General features: G+C 39.8%; 1 protein-coding gene across 8 annotated transcripts in view; it reads right to left on the minus strand.

Annotated features, from left to right (window-relative positions):
* Window positions 1–5879, minus strand: part of nfix (nuclear factor I X) — a 303800-nt gene extending 297921 nt beyond the window's left edge. For 6 of the 8 annotated variants that reach the window (XM_062971462.1, XM_062971459.1, XM_062971461.1 and 3 more), the window contains exons 1-2: window positions 5733–5878; window positions 3956–4104 (exon numbers count right to left, since the gene is read on the minus strand). The gene's annotated coding sequence lies outside the window, so the exon portion shown is untranslated. Of the gene's footprint in view, window positions 1–3955; window positions 4105–5732 lie in introns of all 8 variants that reach the window. The other 2 variants (XM_062971451.1, XM_062971463.1) reach the window with 2 other exon arrangements.
* Between the last annotated feature and the right edge of the window lie 11317 nt (window positions 5880–17196).

Genomic DNA, 17196 nt, shown 5'->3' on the forward strand with positions numbered 1-17196 from the left:
TCCGCGTCCTAGCCTCCAGGGCAGCAAAAAAACAAGCTTTCTCCCTCCTCCCTATGACTTCCCCTCACATATTTAATTATACATGGCTATCATGTCTCCTCTCAGCCTTCTCTTCTGCAGGCTAAACATGCCCAGCTCTTTAAGCTGCTCCTCATAGGGCTTGTTCTCCAGACCCTTGATCATTTTAATCACCCTCTTCTGGACACGTTCCAGCTTGTTAACATCTCCCTTCAATTGTGGTGCCCAGAATTGGACACAGTATTCCAGGTGTGGCCTGACCAAGTCAGAATAGAGGGGTAGCACGACTTCCCTAGATCTAGACACTATACTCCTATTTATGCAGGCCAAAATCCCATTGACTTTTTTTTGCCACCGCATCACATTGTAGGCTCATGTTTAACTTGTTGTCCATGAGGACTCCAAGATCTTTTTCAGACATACTACTGTCGAGCCAGGCATTCCCCATTTGCTATTTTTGCATTTCATTTTTTTCTGCCTAAGTGAAGTATCTTGCATTTGTCCCTGCTGAACTTCATTTTGTTAGTTTCAGCCCATCTCTCTAATCTGTTAAGATCGTTTTGGATTCTGCTCCTGTCTTCTGGAGTGTTGGCTATCCCTCCCAGTTTGGTATCATCTGCAAACTTGATGATCATGCCTTTTAGCCCTTCATCTAAGTTATTAATAAAGATGTTAAACAGAACCGGGCCCAGGACGGAACCCTGCGGCACTCACAAATCATTTGTGGTATCTCTTCTCAGCATCATTTGTCTGAAGCTAAACTATTTTGATCTCTTCTCATCAGGTCATTTCTTTATGTCCGTCATTATTTTATTAATGACTAAATGAATTGTGTTTTCTCATATTTCATTTACACTTCTACTCTTTTGGAACTTGGAAATGTTGCTTTTGGAGTACATTTCCCAGCATCCCTCCAGTGACTAACAGAACTGGACTTTCATAGAACCTTTGGAAGGTAACTCCCAGAATTCTCTACTGGCCAAGCTGGATAGAATGTCCTAAAAGTTGTAGACCTATACAGTCAATTGTTTCTGCTTTCCTCTCCCTTCCTGTTGTTGGAAATAGTAACCTTCTTCTAGCCTCCACTAGTTATTTGTTATGTATATAATTCAGATTGTTTATTGTATTGTATATGTGTGTATGATATGCAGTTCTACTTTAACTTTGTTGTGGGAGGGGCTGTAGACCATGTGATCAGATCTGGGTTTGTTCAGGACACAGACTCCATTTTAGATGTATGCTTTAGACTTCAGTAGGAACAATTGCTTTCAGATGCCTGTAGAAATTGTAAACTTAGAGACTTCAGTAGAAACAGAACAGACTATAAAGACTCTATTAGACTCTCAGAACAGAGAGATGCTTTAGATTATAGACGGTTGATTCTAAGAAAGACACGCTGTGTTACCTACACAGAGAAATGATTTCAAACCCTATTTATAACTGGATTAATAAGCAAAGTACTACATGAAGTTTGTGAGTAAACCAACTATGTTACTTTTAAAGAAGTCTACTTATTTTTGTCTCTTGAGAGCATGATTTAAAGGCAAATATATTTTAAGGAGAGTAGATGTTTTTTGGGCAACTGAAAGGAACTTTTCTGAAACTCTGCTATATATATATATGTTTGTGCATTGGCATATCTTTGTTCCTAACCTTTCAAAGACATACCTAGGCAAATCAGTTTAACAGCTGAGAAACCTAGTTGCCTTGCATGAATGCTGGCGAATGCCATTTTCCCAAAAGGTTATGACTCTTAATAGGTCATGCTTTTTCCAAGAGGTTATGGCATCATTTTTCAAAAGGTTGTGACGTCTAACAAGATCACCCCATTCCAAAGATCAAAAGGTTATGGAGATTTCCATTTTCCAAAACCTGTGCATAGTGATTGGATGCTGCTACTCCTACTTTTCAGGTCCCATCTACACTGCTATATAAACCAGTTTCAGGATGCAGATTAACTAGATTATTTAGCAGTTTAGACTTAACCTGTTTCCCCTAAAATAAGACATCCCCAGAAAATAAGATCTAGTATAGTTTTTGCTGAATTGCTAAATATAAGGCCTCCCCCGAAAGTAAGACCTAGCAAAGTTTTTGTTTGGAAGCATGCCTGCCAAACAGAACACCAGAGCATGCAGGATTGGTAAATGTACATATCATAGAGTGTTGTACATGGAAATAATGGTAGTAACAAGAAATTCTTGATAGGATTCACAGTTACTCTGGTTATGCTGGTCTGTGATGACAACTACTGTACAGTATATAATAAATGTTCATTTTTTTGTTCAACAATAAATGTGAATTCTTCTTCATGGAAAACTAAAACATCCCCTGAAAATAAGACCTAGTGCATCTTTGTGAGCAAAAATTAATATAAGGCACTGTCTTATTTTTGGGGAAACACGATATAATCCGGTTCAGTGTGGTTCAATCTGCATTATATGAGGCTGGATCTATACTGTCCTTTAATCCAATTTCAGAATGTGGATTAGCTGCATTAACCTGAATTAGAGGCCAGTGTAGACTGATATAACCCAGTTCAATATAGTTAATCCACATTCCGAAATCGGATTATAGAGCAATGTAGATCTAGCCTGCATCTACACAGTGACCATTATAATGCAGTTCAAACTGGATTATATGGCAGTGTAGATGGGGCCGAAGTCATTCAGGAAAGGGTAATCTTGCTTTAGTCACACTTGGTTTGTGAATATTGCCCCCCTTTCCCTGTGTGGCAGGAGGAGTCTCAAGAAATGATACAAACATGGGGTGGGGCTCAGTGAAATGACTCAATTCATGGCATTCCTTCACACCCACATACTAACTGAATATCCTATCTGGGACTGAGCAGGAACTTCCTTAGAAGTCATGTCAGTTCATGGCCCCAGGTTTCTTCTCCCGCCCTTCACTTTCTCTTTAATGCATGTGGCTTTTGCTCATAAGTGTATGAGTCATTTACTCATAAGCTTGTTACTCTCTGCTTGTTACTCCCGGAATAGTTGAGCCAGAAGGCCTTATGCACTATACAATTATAGAACTACAATTCCCCTTGAAAACTTTCTTGGTTTCATTCTATGGAATCCTGGGGTTGACAGTTTAGGAGAGGCATTTAGAGTTCTCAGTAAGAAAGCTCTTTTAGTGCCATAGCAGACTACAATGCTTAGGACCTCATAGGCTGCTAGATCCACAGCAAATAAAGGCAAACCATAGTGTTAAAATGAAGGAATGTGAAAACCCACCTGGATTCTTAAGATTGAAGGATAAAGTCTTTTTTTAATAATTGGGAGAATGACATCATCTGCTGCTTTAGATGTGGTGAGAAAAAGATATATAAATAAATAGATGCAGGCTTCCCCTACCTGTTCATGACTCACTTTCTCACAAATCACTTTTTCAACACTTGGAAGTTACAGACAAATTCCATTAACCTGACCAGGGTGTGTCCGTGTTTCACTCTTTTGTTAATTCTTCTTGTCTATGAGGTGCACTTGGGTCTGCTTGTATATATATAAACAATTCTAAAATTTGCCTAGAGAAAGAGCGAATCAATTCCTTGAATTAAAAGTGATACATAGTGTGCCATTTACCCTTTTCAGGGGCCAAAATGCATTTTCAAGCTAAAGTAATCTGGGTTTCACCTTTCAACAGATTCCACTTTCTGACAGTGTCCCTCACCTGTGAGATAAATGGGTGCTTCCTGCAATAACAACTCTACCTTAATTTTCCAGGTATCTCTAAGTTTTACTGAAATCTTACATGAGTGTATAGGCCCTATACTATAGGGGGAAGAGAAAGTTTTTTTCCCCCAGCAGTAAGATGTTATAAAAGGTACTCTAATAATAATACTTTGCACAGCGGGCACGTGGAAACTTGAGAGGGTTGTCAAGATGATGCCTTAAATTTCGAAATTTACCTCTCTATTGCTGCTTGTGCTCCTTACCTTATGGATTGCATCATTTGATCAGAGAAGATGGAAGGTAAGATCGAGGCAGATTCTTAAGCTCATATGCTGCTATTGGTCCCTTCTATCATGGTGATTCCACATTGCCACCACTCCTTGCAAGCTTCTGGCTCAAATGTGACCCGGATCTAAAACAGAAAAAGAAGCGAAAATGTCTTGTAAACAGAGCATACATTTATGTGAGAGAGCCTGCATACTATGTAGAGAAGGATTGTTGCTCAGGAACTTGCTTCTACATACACTTGGTCACATGATTTTAGCCATGTCCCTGTAATTCTAAATGGCATCCTGCTTTTAATGCTTATTTGCTAGAACATAAAGTCTTAAGATTTCATTTGAATGCATAAATAAGACAATTTTCATCCCAAAACCAGTAATATGATAACTTATTTTATAAATAACTCACTGGAGTCTCTCTCTTCCTCTCTTTCTTTTTTGTTTCTTTAAGCACAGTGGAGAAGACATATTACTCAGCAACCACAAAGGCTTAAAGTTATTCAAAAAATTGAAATTTAACTTTATGATTGTATGAGGAATGTTATGATTTACAGCTTGGAGGAACTCCTAAAAGGATGAAATCTGAATCACAAAAAGGTTAGCACATCAAAGAGTTCCTTGAAATTGTTTCTACGAGCCATGGAGAAGATGCTGAGATCTTTATTCCAGTCATGTTTTTGGCTTTTGTTGGGGTCATAAGTTTCAGTCATTCATGATAGCTATTTTACATCTTCCATAATCTAAAAGCAATATGGGAAGCAAAAACTGAAATCCATTGCAACTGCACCAGAAGGAATTTCGTTCAGCTGTAGCTTCTCAGTGCAAATGTGGCATCTAACATCTGCAGCTCTTATGAACCAGTTTACACAAGACAGCAGTCACCCCCCACCCTCACCCGGATCCTGCAATCATTGAATTGGACCCTCCGGGTAGGAAGGGGAAGAACTCTGTTTTTACTGCTAGTTCTCCACATGAAAAATAGTAACTTTTATTAACTGTTGTGAAGATGAACCTAAGACAATTTGCTTCTCAAAAGTGTTACTACTCTAAAAACTACTGACTTATACAGTGAGATCTCTGGAACAAGAAAACCTGAAGCCTCTACCAGACAAAGAAAGGGCTGACTAAGTTCACATTTTGTATAATGTTTAGCTCATTCCACCCGAGCACTTGAAATTTCATTAAGCATTAATCATGTACTATCCAATTGACACTATCATGCATTTTAAAATTTAAAAAACACTCAAAAGTCTGTATCTTTGTTGAAACTGTGCATCACAGGCGTAACTCCATTAATAAAGGATCTGACAACAAGTAACTGATCTGACAAGTCTCCATTCTTTTCCATCCACCCTGCTGGAAAAAGAATAGGAATCTACTCTGTTGGAGATAGCAACCTTCTCAAGCCTCCTCAGTCTAATGTTTTGCTTGTTTATAATGTGTTGGTTTATTTCCTGAAGTGTATGTCTTCTTTGGCTTGCAGTTTTCTCAGCTCTATGTACTTAAGACAGTGGGAGGGGCTGCAGACCATGTGACTAGTTCAGTGACCGTTTAGAATGCAGTTTTAAAAAGAATGACAGTAGAGGCATGAGTTTGTTTAAGTACTGAAGCTAATGTTAGAACCTAGTCAGTTGAGGCTTGAGTTTCCTTGGAAGTAGACTGTTATAAAAGAGAACTATACAGAACAATATGGTTTTGAAAAGACTGATGAAGACTATAAGTTAAAGATATGAAACATTTTGAAGTTTAAGAAATGTACCTGTATATTTAAATACTTGAAGTTGTGAGTAAAACATGTTATCCTAAAGAAGCCTACTTGAATCTTTGTCTGCTTAGAGTGTGGAATAGAAACAAGATATTTATGTGCCCAGTGATCATCCATTACCCAATAAACTAAAGGAACACTGCTAAACTCTGCTATCCAATAGGTTATGATCCTAACAGGTCATAATCCCCAATAGGTTGTGATCCTAACAGGTCATAATCCATTAGTCCAACATACTAACCATTTGTACTGCAGCTATGTGTATCTGCCTACAACAGCAGCTCCCTCCAGAATCCCTTACAGAGTACATTTGAACAGCAAAAAAGGAGGAAAATAGACAAGCCTACCTTTTCAACTGCCCTCCACTATGTTAAAGAAGAATAGATATTTACCAAAATGGAAATTGTCAGAAGCGTGGAGGCTGGGGAAAGAAAGAAAAATATCCCTGGATGCATTATGGAAAAGCATGCAGTTGGTTTCTAGATCACAGTGTGGTTGAGTACTTATTCAAGGGAAATCTGGTTGCTAAATTTTCATATACATATTGCAAATTCTGGATATAAGTTTTGCTGGAAAATGTTGCTCCTCCCCCCTTTTTTGTGTTGTTGGACTTCTACCTATCCTTTCTGCCACTGGCACCACATTTTCTGTTGAAGTAACATCAAAAGTTACATTTACTTCTCTGTGGTATACCTGCATAATCTTAGGACTTCATCCCATGGGATAAGTAAAGTGAAGCAAATAGATGATTTTCCCTTAAGCTTCGCCATGCCCTGTTTTGAAATTAAATGGAAGATTTCCCTACCTCAATCACACTGAATCCTTTAAGATTTATCCATTTGATTTGCGATCACACAGGAGACATATGTCTCCTCCCACTGTTTCCTCCCCCATCATTTGCCCTCAAAATCCTTCAAATACACCAGAGATAAGGCATCAGTCTTAAGAAACCACTTTTTCTAAGGTCGTTTGCTCTCATACCCTTCAACCACAGCAGAACTAAGAACAGCTCTTTCCCATTTGGTTTGCCATCACACAGGAGACATATGTCGTCTCCCCCATCATTTGCCCTCAAAATCCTTCAACTACACTAGAGTTAAGGCATCAGTCGTAAGAAACCACTTTTTCTAAGGTCATTTGCTTTCATACACTTCAACTACAGCAGAACTAAGTACAGCTCTTTCCTCCAACAGTTTGCTGTGTTCTTCCTAGTTTACGCAGGAGATCCAATGTGTCTTACTTGGAAAGCCATGGTTGTGTTGACACTGTGATTTAGTGCTGTATTTATTGATAGGGAGCTTGCTTCCAGAGGGTGAAGCAGAAGCAAGTCTCCAAAATGACAGTTACTAAAGGCAGGCTTTCTGGTAGATCTGTCTGAATTTGACCTAGACAATCCAGCTACCTTTGAAAGGCATCCCTGTTTGCCAGTTCCCCTGTTTTGAGCATTACGCAGGACTGCGGGGGAAGATGCCCAGAGGCCAAGAAAGAACACACTGTGCAGGGCTCTGCTTTCATCAAAAGCAGCCATGTACTCTTAATGGCTCTCCTCTGCCTCCTTGGCATCTGATAAGCTTTTGAGGAAGGAGCCCTGGGCCGGTTTCCAGGGCTTCCATGTTACTTGCTGTGGCAACCAATGTGTTGCCACAAGTCTCACACCCTGCGGGAAGCAGCAATTCTCAGCTTCCCGCTGTGAGAGAACCAGTAGGTGTTCTGCTTCTCTCCTCCTAAAGGGAAGGCCCTGATCCAAACTAAAAGAACCCATGTCTCTCTTCATCAGCCTCCAATAATAGAAAGTTCAAAGTCCCCCCAAAATGCTGGGAGTCAAGCTGTGGTTTCTAGTGTGGGACACCAGTTAAAGCTGGCTGTGATTATGTGGCAAGGAAAAAAAGGGAGGGTGAAAGTATTGCTAAGCTTCCATTAGGGGTAGGATTCTTAATACCAGTGATTCCCAACCTTTGGGCCTCCAGGTGTTTTGGACTTCAAATCTCAGCCAGCTTACCCGCTGTTGGGAACTCTGGGAATTGAAGTCCAAAACACTTGGAGGCCCAAAGATTGGGAACCACTGCTTTATATGCATGGGCCCATAAGGAGTCATTTGACTACATGCTGGAGTTAGGAAAATGGTGATTATTGGATGGAGAGGTCTGTAGATAAACCAATAAACCAATGAGGAAGATCACAGAATTTGATGTGAATACCTGGCCCACTTCGTTACCTTAAAATCAAGGAAAGGTATTTCTATAAGGTGCAGGGGGAAATGGCATTGGGTGCTCACACCGAGGGACATCAACCTTGGCATTACTGTATTGTTGTCAACTCACTTCTTCCAGAGACCCAGTAGCCTGAACTCCATAAACCATTTGGCAATGGGAAAAGAAAGCATTGAACAAATTTATGACCACAGACGCAAGATGGTTACAGCCATGACAATGCTAATAGCAGCAACTCTGCCCACATCAGTCAGACATTTGGCGGCAGCTGTTGTTATATTTGGATCCTACTATTAACCTCCAAAGAATTCAAGATGGTTTACACAATCTTTTCAATTTATGCTCACAACAAATCTGATGGAGAATTTTCCTCTGAAATGTAGAATTGCTGAGAATGAGAGCTAAAATACATATGCTCCAACATTTCAGATGAAAACCGGGAAACGTGGACAAGCATTATCAGATAATGCTCAAAGTGGCTAATGTTATGAAGAAAAATAGACATTATTTTTGCACTTTGAACTCATTTTGTAGCAGTTGAAGTAAACTGCAACCAAAGATGGAAACTGGGAGGAAGAGAGAAAATTGGGACTTTAAAATCAGCTGAAAACCAGGATGTTAGAAGATTAATCGGGACTGGTTCTGCCAGGTCAGGACAATTGGAAGGTATGGTTTAGGAGGTGCACAGATGAGATCATTTTTAATTTGGGATCCTCTCTTCTTTCGCCACATTTTCTTTCATCTTTCTTTTAATTGTAGAAACAGATGTTAAGGAGAGAAGGAAGACGGAAAAGTTGCATAAGACCCATGTCAGGAGCAACCTGAGTTGCTTCTGGAGTGAGAAAATTGGACGTCTGCAAGGACGTTGCCCAGGGGACGCCCGGATGTTTTTGAAGTTTTACCATCCTTGTGGGAGGCTTCTTTCATGTCCCCGCATGGAGCTGGAGCTGATAGAGGGAGCTCATCCGCACTCTCCCCGGGTGGGATTCGAACCTGGCAGCTTTCAGGTCAGCAACCCAACCTTTAAGTCACGAGGCTTTTATCCCCTTGGCCACCTTGGCTCCTAGATGTGCAATAAAGCACCTATAATTGTGTGTCAATATACTATGGTGGTATCCAGTTTAGGCTGTGTATTACTAGTATAGCATACATCTATTGTGATGTAGGATCTTGGCCAAAGTCAACCAACACATTTGAATCCAGATCTCCCAGTTGTATCAATTCCCCACCCCTGCTTTTAATTTTGTCCTTTGTTTGGATTAGATCAACTCATGACTCCCAGTGATAGTGAGAAACTTATTTCAGATATCACAGTGAACATTCGGGAGTAGAGAGGCTTAAGCATCTGACCAGTGACTTTGGGTAACGGTCTAGGGTCCCTTACACACAGGTGAATAAAATTCAACATTATCTACTTTGAACTGGAATATATGGCAGTGTGGACTCAAATAACCCAGTTCAAAGCAGATATTGTGGGATTTTCTGCCTTGATATTCTGGGTTATATGGCTGTGTTGAAGGGCCCTAGGATCTGATGAGCCAAAAGAGCAGGACAACTTGTGTAGGCAACTGGGCTAACTCCTCGCAGTCTGAAATAAGAGAAGTAATATAGATTCTAATGCAGGGATTGACCTTAATATAAGACTATTAAATACAGGATCTAGCATTGCTTAACTGCATCACTACATTTGACAGTTGGGAAATAACTCATCTATCACAAAACTCTGGTTTGTGAATGGCTTAGACTTTGATTCTAACTAGAAACACAGAATGCATAATTATTTGCTTCAGAGCTTGAAAAGTTATTTGTTGTATAAGAACAGGAGGACAATTCTCTGGACAGGGGAAACAAATTGTGACTGTGTGTGGAGAGGAGGGAGAGAAGGAGGGAAGGAAGGAAGGAAGAAAACAGGGTTTTTCCCCTACACCTCTATCCCAGATTCAGGGACCCAGACATTTTAAAGGGGCTCAAATAGTAAGTCATTGAGAATTGGGTGCACCAACATGTATGCCTTTAGAAAATAGTAGAAACATAGAATAGCAGTGAATTATAAACAGTAAAGAAGTTAACAATGGGACTACAATGAAGGCAATGATGAAATAATGCATGGAATATTATTGAATTATTCAAAACATAAATCAAGGAAGATGGGAAATATATTGCCAGTCCTCCACATTTGTGCGTTTAAATTTTGTCAAGTCGATTACTCGTGGATTTGATTAATATGTTCTATAGAGATTCTAACAAACAAGTCCATCTCCAGATCACGACATGGCTATTTTGAGTACACCTTGCAATACTCATTGTGCTCTGGTTGGATAACACCAAAAACTTCAGCAGTGGCTGATGAAAGGATCCCATTGTGCCAACTTATGCATGACATTGTGACATATTTGTAGAAATCCTTTCCAAATAATTTAAAGATAGAGTCATCTAGTCATGTAGCATTCATACAGGGCTTTTTTTTTGTTTAGAGTATTTATATCCCACCTTTCAGTTTCCATAGCCCTGAATGTCAGAACATCTGGTCATCCAGTACCTCTTGTGTGCCTGATAGTTCATGTTTATCAAAGTAAATAGCTTTTCCCACACTGAAAAGCTGGCATTTTGCACTATAAATCTCAGAGACTTTTTCCAAATACAGTAGAGTCTCACTTATCCAAGCTAAATGGGCCGGCAGAAGCTTGGATAAGCGAATATCTTGGATAATGAGGATGGATTAAGGAAAAGTCTATTAAACATCAAATTAGGTTATGATTTCACATATTAAGCACCAAAACATCATGTTATACAACAAATTTGAAAGAAAAAGTAGTTCAATACACAGTAATGTTATGTTGTAATTACTGTATTTACGAATTTAGCACCAAAATATCACAATATATTGAAAACACTAGCTGTGCCCGGCCACGCGTTGCTGTGGCGAAGTATGGTGGTGTGGGAAATAAAGTATTGAGGAACTGGTGGTAGTTAAGGTCAAGGGTAAACGTTTTCCCCTGACATTAAGTCCAGTCATGTCTGACTCGGAGTGTTGGTGCTCATCTCCATTTCTAAGCCGAAGAGCCAGCGTTGTCCGTAGACTCCTCCAAGGTCATGTGGGATGACTGCATAGAGCAGCGTTACCTTCCTGCCAGAGCAGTACCTATTGATGCACTCACATTTGCATGTTTTTGAACTTCTGGGTTGGCAGAAGCTGGAGCTAACAGTGGGGGCTCTCTCCGCTCCCCCAATTCAAACCTGCAGCCTTTCGGTCCAGAAGTTCAGCAGCTCAGCGCTTTAACACGCTGCACCATCAGGGGATATTATTTCCTAAAGGTTGTGAATATACAATATTGCTGATTGGTTTTTTTGTCTGTTGGAGGCAAGTATGAATGCTGCAATTAGGAAAAATGATTAGGATGTAATGGCCTTGCAGTTTTAAAGCCTGGCTGCTTCCTCCCTGAGTGAATTTTTTGTTGGGAGGTGTTAGCTGGCCCTGATTCTTTCCTGTCTGGAATTCCCTTGTTTTCAGAGTGGTGTTGTTTGCAATATTTTATGTGCGTCTACTGTCTGTGGTCCTGAGAAAACAGAGGATTTGCCAGACTTTGATGATGGGAATACTTTGTTGGGAGGTGTTAGCTGGCCCTGATTGTTTCCTGTCTGGAATTCCCCTGTTTATTTACTGTCCTGGTTTTAGAGATTATATTGTTCTGCATTATTCTATCCCAGTAATTATTTCATATTAAAGTAGAATCTCACTTATCCAACATTCACTTATATAATGTTCTGGATTATCCAACGCAGTCTGCCTTTTCATAATCAACGTTTTTGTAGTCAGTGTTTTAAATTCATTGTGATATTGTAGTGGTAAATTTGTAAATACAGTACAGTAGAGTCTCACTTATCCAACATAAACAGGCTGGCAGAATATTGGATAAGCGAATATGTTGGATAATAAGGAGGCATTAAGGATAAGCCTATTAAACATCAAATTAGGTTATGATTTTACAAATGAAGCACCAAAATATCATCTTAGACAACAAATTTGGCAGAAAAAGTAGTTCAATACACAGTAATGCTATGTAGTAATTACTGTATTTATGAATTTAGCACCAAAATATCACAATATATTGAAAACATTGACTACAAAAATGCATTGGATAATCCAGAACATTGGATAAGCGAGTGTTGGATAAGTGAGACTCTACTGTAATTACTACATAGCATTACTGTGCATGGAACTACTTTTTCTGTCAAGTTTGTTGTATAATATGATGTTTTGGTGCTTAATTTGTAAAACGATTACCTAATTTGATGTTTAATCGGCTTTTCCTGAATCCCTTCTTATTATCCAACATATTCACTTATCCTGTCGGCCTGTTTATGTTGGATAAGTGAGAGTCTACTGTATATTGATAATCTTCTATTATCTGCTTAGAACTGGATTATATGAGGCCCCTTCTTCACAGCTGGATAAAATGCACACTGAAGTGGATTATATGGCAGTGTGGAGTCAAGATAATCCAGTGCAAAGCAGATAATATAAGATTATAAATGGGTTATAGAGCTGTGTAGAAGGGCCTTGAGTCTACACTGCCATATAATCCAGTTAAAATCAGATAATCTGTGGAAGAAGTCTAAGTGAGGCCTAAATCAGCCTGTCCCCTAACTGAAGCCTGGCTGTCCCTTGGCTGGTTGCTAGGCAACCAAGTGGGCAGAGATTAGCCCTCTAAACTGGCAGCAATTGGATAAAAAAAATTATTGCTCTCCCTCTAATTAGGACTTTATTTTTCTTTTCTTTTTGTTGTATCAACCTGGAGGCATGGATGATGGGTTGTGTTGTCAAATTTCGAGGTTGCGGGGCCTGTACTTTTGATGTTTTGTCCACTGCCCTGATGCCATCACTCTTTTATATATATAGATTGACTACAAAAATGGCTTGGATAATCCAGAGGCTTGGATAAGTGAGACTCTACTGTATAGGAGATGTCCAGAAAAGTGGCTTCTCTGTGATCTGTGGGTTAGAGACTGTGGCTAGATCTACACTGCCATATAATTCACTGTCTGATCCCAGATTATCTGATTTGAACTGGATTATATGAATCTACATTGCCATATAATACAGTTCAAAGCAGATTATCTGTGATCAAATGATGAATTGTCTTATCTTACTGAGGAGGAGGAGCAAATGGTGCCCACCTCCTCTAAACTCAAGGCAAATAGTAGCAAAGGTGCTGGAATACGGATATTCACAGGACAGCTAGTAGACTAAAAATTAAACCATGGTTTGAATTTAGAACTCTCACGTTTATTGCCCTTGATAGTTTCCAGTAATGTTTCAGCTCTTATACTCGCTTTTTTCTTCCTTCCCACTCGCAAACATATTAGATCTCTAATGATAACTATCATTTAAACTGGATATGTCCTTTTTCCTTCTCCCAGGTCAGCCTTGCAGCAATGCCTTGGCACATGAGGGCACAGCTGCCTGAAATTGCACCAGCTACAACTGATCATATCTCTCAACATGAAGGAACAAGACAGAGAAACTGCAGTATGCCTTGTTATTTTAAGTTCAGGATGAATCCACACCCAAGTCCAAGGTCGGTTGGCATTCTTATCACAGCCAATGAAATAGAACCCATTCAATTTTTAATGTTAAGCAGATGATAGGAATAAATAGAGGAGGCCGGCACAACTTAGCCTGTGTAAAGGGCCAATATTAACCCCAAAACCCTTTTCAGGGGAGTGGCAAGAAGCTGGGAGGGGCCCGAGCTTCTTCCTTGATGCTTGATTCTTGGCATGCCAAGGGCTGAGCGGCAAAGGAGAAGCCCAGCCTTGCCCGCGGGCTGCAAGGAAGGCCTATGCAGGCTGCATTCGGTCCGTGGGCCGTATGTTGTGCAGGTCTAAATGAAGAAACTTGGTTCTCTGGGACAATAGTAATTCTATTCTTCTCTAGAGATTGTCATGTAACCTTACCACAGGGACACAAAAGTAGGCTACACTTTCTCATTTACAATGACAAAAATGAAACCAGAATAATTGCTTTTAAAGTCTCAAGCATTAAGTGAACAAATACTGGTCTCCAGAGATACATCTGTCTCAAAATCTACAACATAATAGACCTACACTGAAGACATTATTTGGAATTGTCACCTGAAAAATTGTAAACAATGTCCCAAGTGCTTGTCACATACAGTTTTTGAAGGAGTTGTTTTTTAAATTTTTTTGCCACAAACTAAAAGCAGCTAGTTATTTCCAAAATATCAAAACAAATGTATTGATTTCTGTTAGTGGATACTGTTTCTTGTACAAAGCAATGTAATGTATGGGTACCAAAAATATCCTATCTACTATTTTCAGCAAATTGTGTTGGAGCCAAGCCAAAGTAACATGCTGTTATTATAAATAGACTGGTCCCATTCAGGGAACATTTATTATTATTATTATTATTATTATTATTATTATTATTATTATTATTATTAACAACAACAACAACAACAACAACAACAACATTTATATCCTGTCCCATCTCCCTAAAGGGACTCAGGGAGACTTACAAGGCAACAATAGTGCAACACAGACCATATAAAATTCAACAAAAAATTAGCCAGAATAGAAAAGCAGCACCAATATAACATAAAATAACAACACATAAGGATTAACATAAAACACACCAATCAAAATGAAATAACCAATAAAAACACAACAATGAATTATAATTAAAAGCGAGCTATACAAACCAAGTTTAACATCCCAGCCAGAAAGCAGATTAATATATCAGCATTATTCCTTCTTTCAGGGAATTCAGTGAGATAAGAAAACAATCTACTCATTAAGAGATGTTAAACTGGCATCTTAGTGAATTACAATGGTATAAGTCCAACATACACCATCATGTCTCAGTTTTTTGGTGGTTGGAAGTCAGAAATGTGTCCTCAAGAAACCTTTTTTTTTTTGCTTCTCCCCTCCCCCCCCCCCCCCCCCCCCGCTTCCCAATACAGCCCTTTTCTGGCCAGTGGAGAGTAGGAGGACCACCACAAAAAGAGAGTGCTTGGTTATGTTCCTATAGATCAGTGGCTTTCAACCTGTGGGTCCCCAAGTGTTTTGGCCTACAACTCCCTGAAATCCCAGCCATTTACCAACTATTAGGGTTTCTGAGAATTGAAGGCCAAAACATCTGGGTCCCCACAGGCTAAAAACCACTGCTATAGATGAATAAACAGCAGTGAGCACTTTCTTTTACCTCCCTTTTCATCCTCTATAGTTTACAGAGGATGATGCCTTTGATGTGCATCCAGCTACAGATAGCTGGATTCTTCTATGTCATTCCCATCTACTCCCCACTGCTAAAAAATGGATCTTTGTTAAAGGGCCTGCAGTAGAGTAAGGATAGATTGGGGAGTGGGGTTGGAGACATATTGTGGTTAGGCGTGTGTCTTCCAGTCCAGGATCTTGATTAGCCAGCATGGTGTACCGGTTTAAGCAGTGGATAATGGGTCTGGAAATCAGGTTTCAAATTGTCACTTTGCCACAATAACAGTTTCTCAGAGGAAGAGAATGGCAACCTTCCTCATGTCAAGAGAACCCTATGATACATTTGTCTTAGGGTCAACATAAATTAAAAAAAAACTTGAAGGTACACTAAAACAACAAAAGCCAGGATCTCGACTACTCGCCTGAGTGGAATTGATTTCACTTCAATGGTTTATTTCTTAGTTTTCAATGACATATGCTTGAATTCTGCAGACATTGGGCATTTTGAGTACTATGCACCCTCACAATACACACTCTCTTGGACATTGGAAAGGTAAGATTTTTGTGTGCACACACAGACTTGCTCTAATGCCTGAGGAGGCAAGTGCTGAAGGAGGGGAAGAATAAGAGCTGGTTCACACTGGGTGCTTCTTTTTAAAATCTGGAGTAAACGTTGGTTGGAGCTAGCAGCTGCTCTTGTATTCTTCATCTCTTAATTCTGGTGATGGAAAGAGGTCCAAAAGAATGAAGAAAACTGCAACTGAGTGGTCAATACTCCTTCTTGAGCCTCTATATGTATCACTCTGGAGTGATGAAAAAGGGAAAAGCAAACACTTTTCTGAACTTCTTGGAATGGGCATCCAAAAACCACCAGAGTCACCAAAACTGGGCTGGTGCCCCTCGTCCCACATGAGGTCACTGCAGGTTAGATGTTCAGTAGCCTCTCGTTGTCACAACACTGGTCTACACTGCTTGAGGGCCAAGAAAGCTCTCAGCAGCTGTATCCCAAGTCAGGCACCCAGCCAGCACCACTGATGTACCTGTGCTGCCCTCTACTGATTCTTCCACAAAAACACCGTGTGGCAAACAAGAACTCCCTTTGAAAGTGTGAGACACTCTGGAAGAATCAGAGGATCTGCTAATACCTTATTTTTTGAGTCTTCCACCTAGAATAACATTATACATCTGGGACACAAGCTGCTCACACCAGACATTGTCACAGACCTCTAAATTTTCTTCTCTCTGCCATATTATTAGAATGAAAGATCATCCACTAAAACTGACAGTGTGGGACAGGACAAATACAAGGAAAAGATTCTGCACACAGCACAGTTAAACAGAAGATCTTCTACTGCAAGATGTAGTGAGGCTAGATAAGAAACATGGTGGATAAAGCAACTAATGTTTTCCAGTGTCAGTTGCTTTGAAATACAAAAGAGTGTATTGTGGTGTTGCTCCCATGGGCTTTTCAGAGGTCACTTTTTTTTAACAGAATGCTAAACTAGATGGGCCATGGGTCTGATCCAGCAGAGCTCTTCTTGAGTTATTATGAAATGTGGTGTTGGATCTCACCATTACTACACAATGAGAATATATACTGTAAAGCGCATAGTCAGGAAAGCTCAGCAGCAATGAAGAAAACTGCCTTCTAGGATATCTAAATTGACATAATGAATTTCCAAAGGACTTTCATTGACTTGGCAACTGAATTCCTCAGTTTGCCTGTAAGAGCATGTGATTTATTTAATTTAAAAAACCCTTAAGAGATATGGTGGCTGCAGCCTGACATAATCTGGGGTCAAAATCATATGTAGCAATACCAGCAGATAAGATAGAGGGGTTATTGGTTTGCAACTCCCATCTCATTCCCCATCCTTGCCATAACAGAAAAAACACTATTATGACAGCACATGCCTGTTATGCAGTATCTCACCGTCTGACTATCATATTCCAGGGTCCTTGGGAATGTGTTGGTGTAGTAGAAGAAGAAACTTAACTCAGAGCCAAACTACACA

This window comes from Anolis carolinensis, chromosome 2 (assembly GCF_035594765.1).
Source record: "Anolis carolinensis isolate JA03-04 chromosome 2, rAnoCar3.1.pri, whole genome shotgun sequence".
NCBI classification, from domain to species: Eukaryota; Metazoa; Chordata; class Lepidosauria; order Squamata; family Dactyloidae; genus Anolis; species Anolis carolinensis.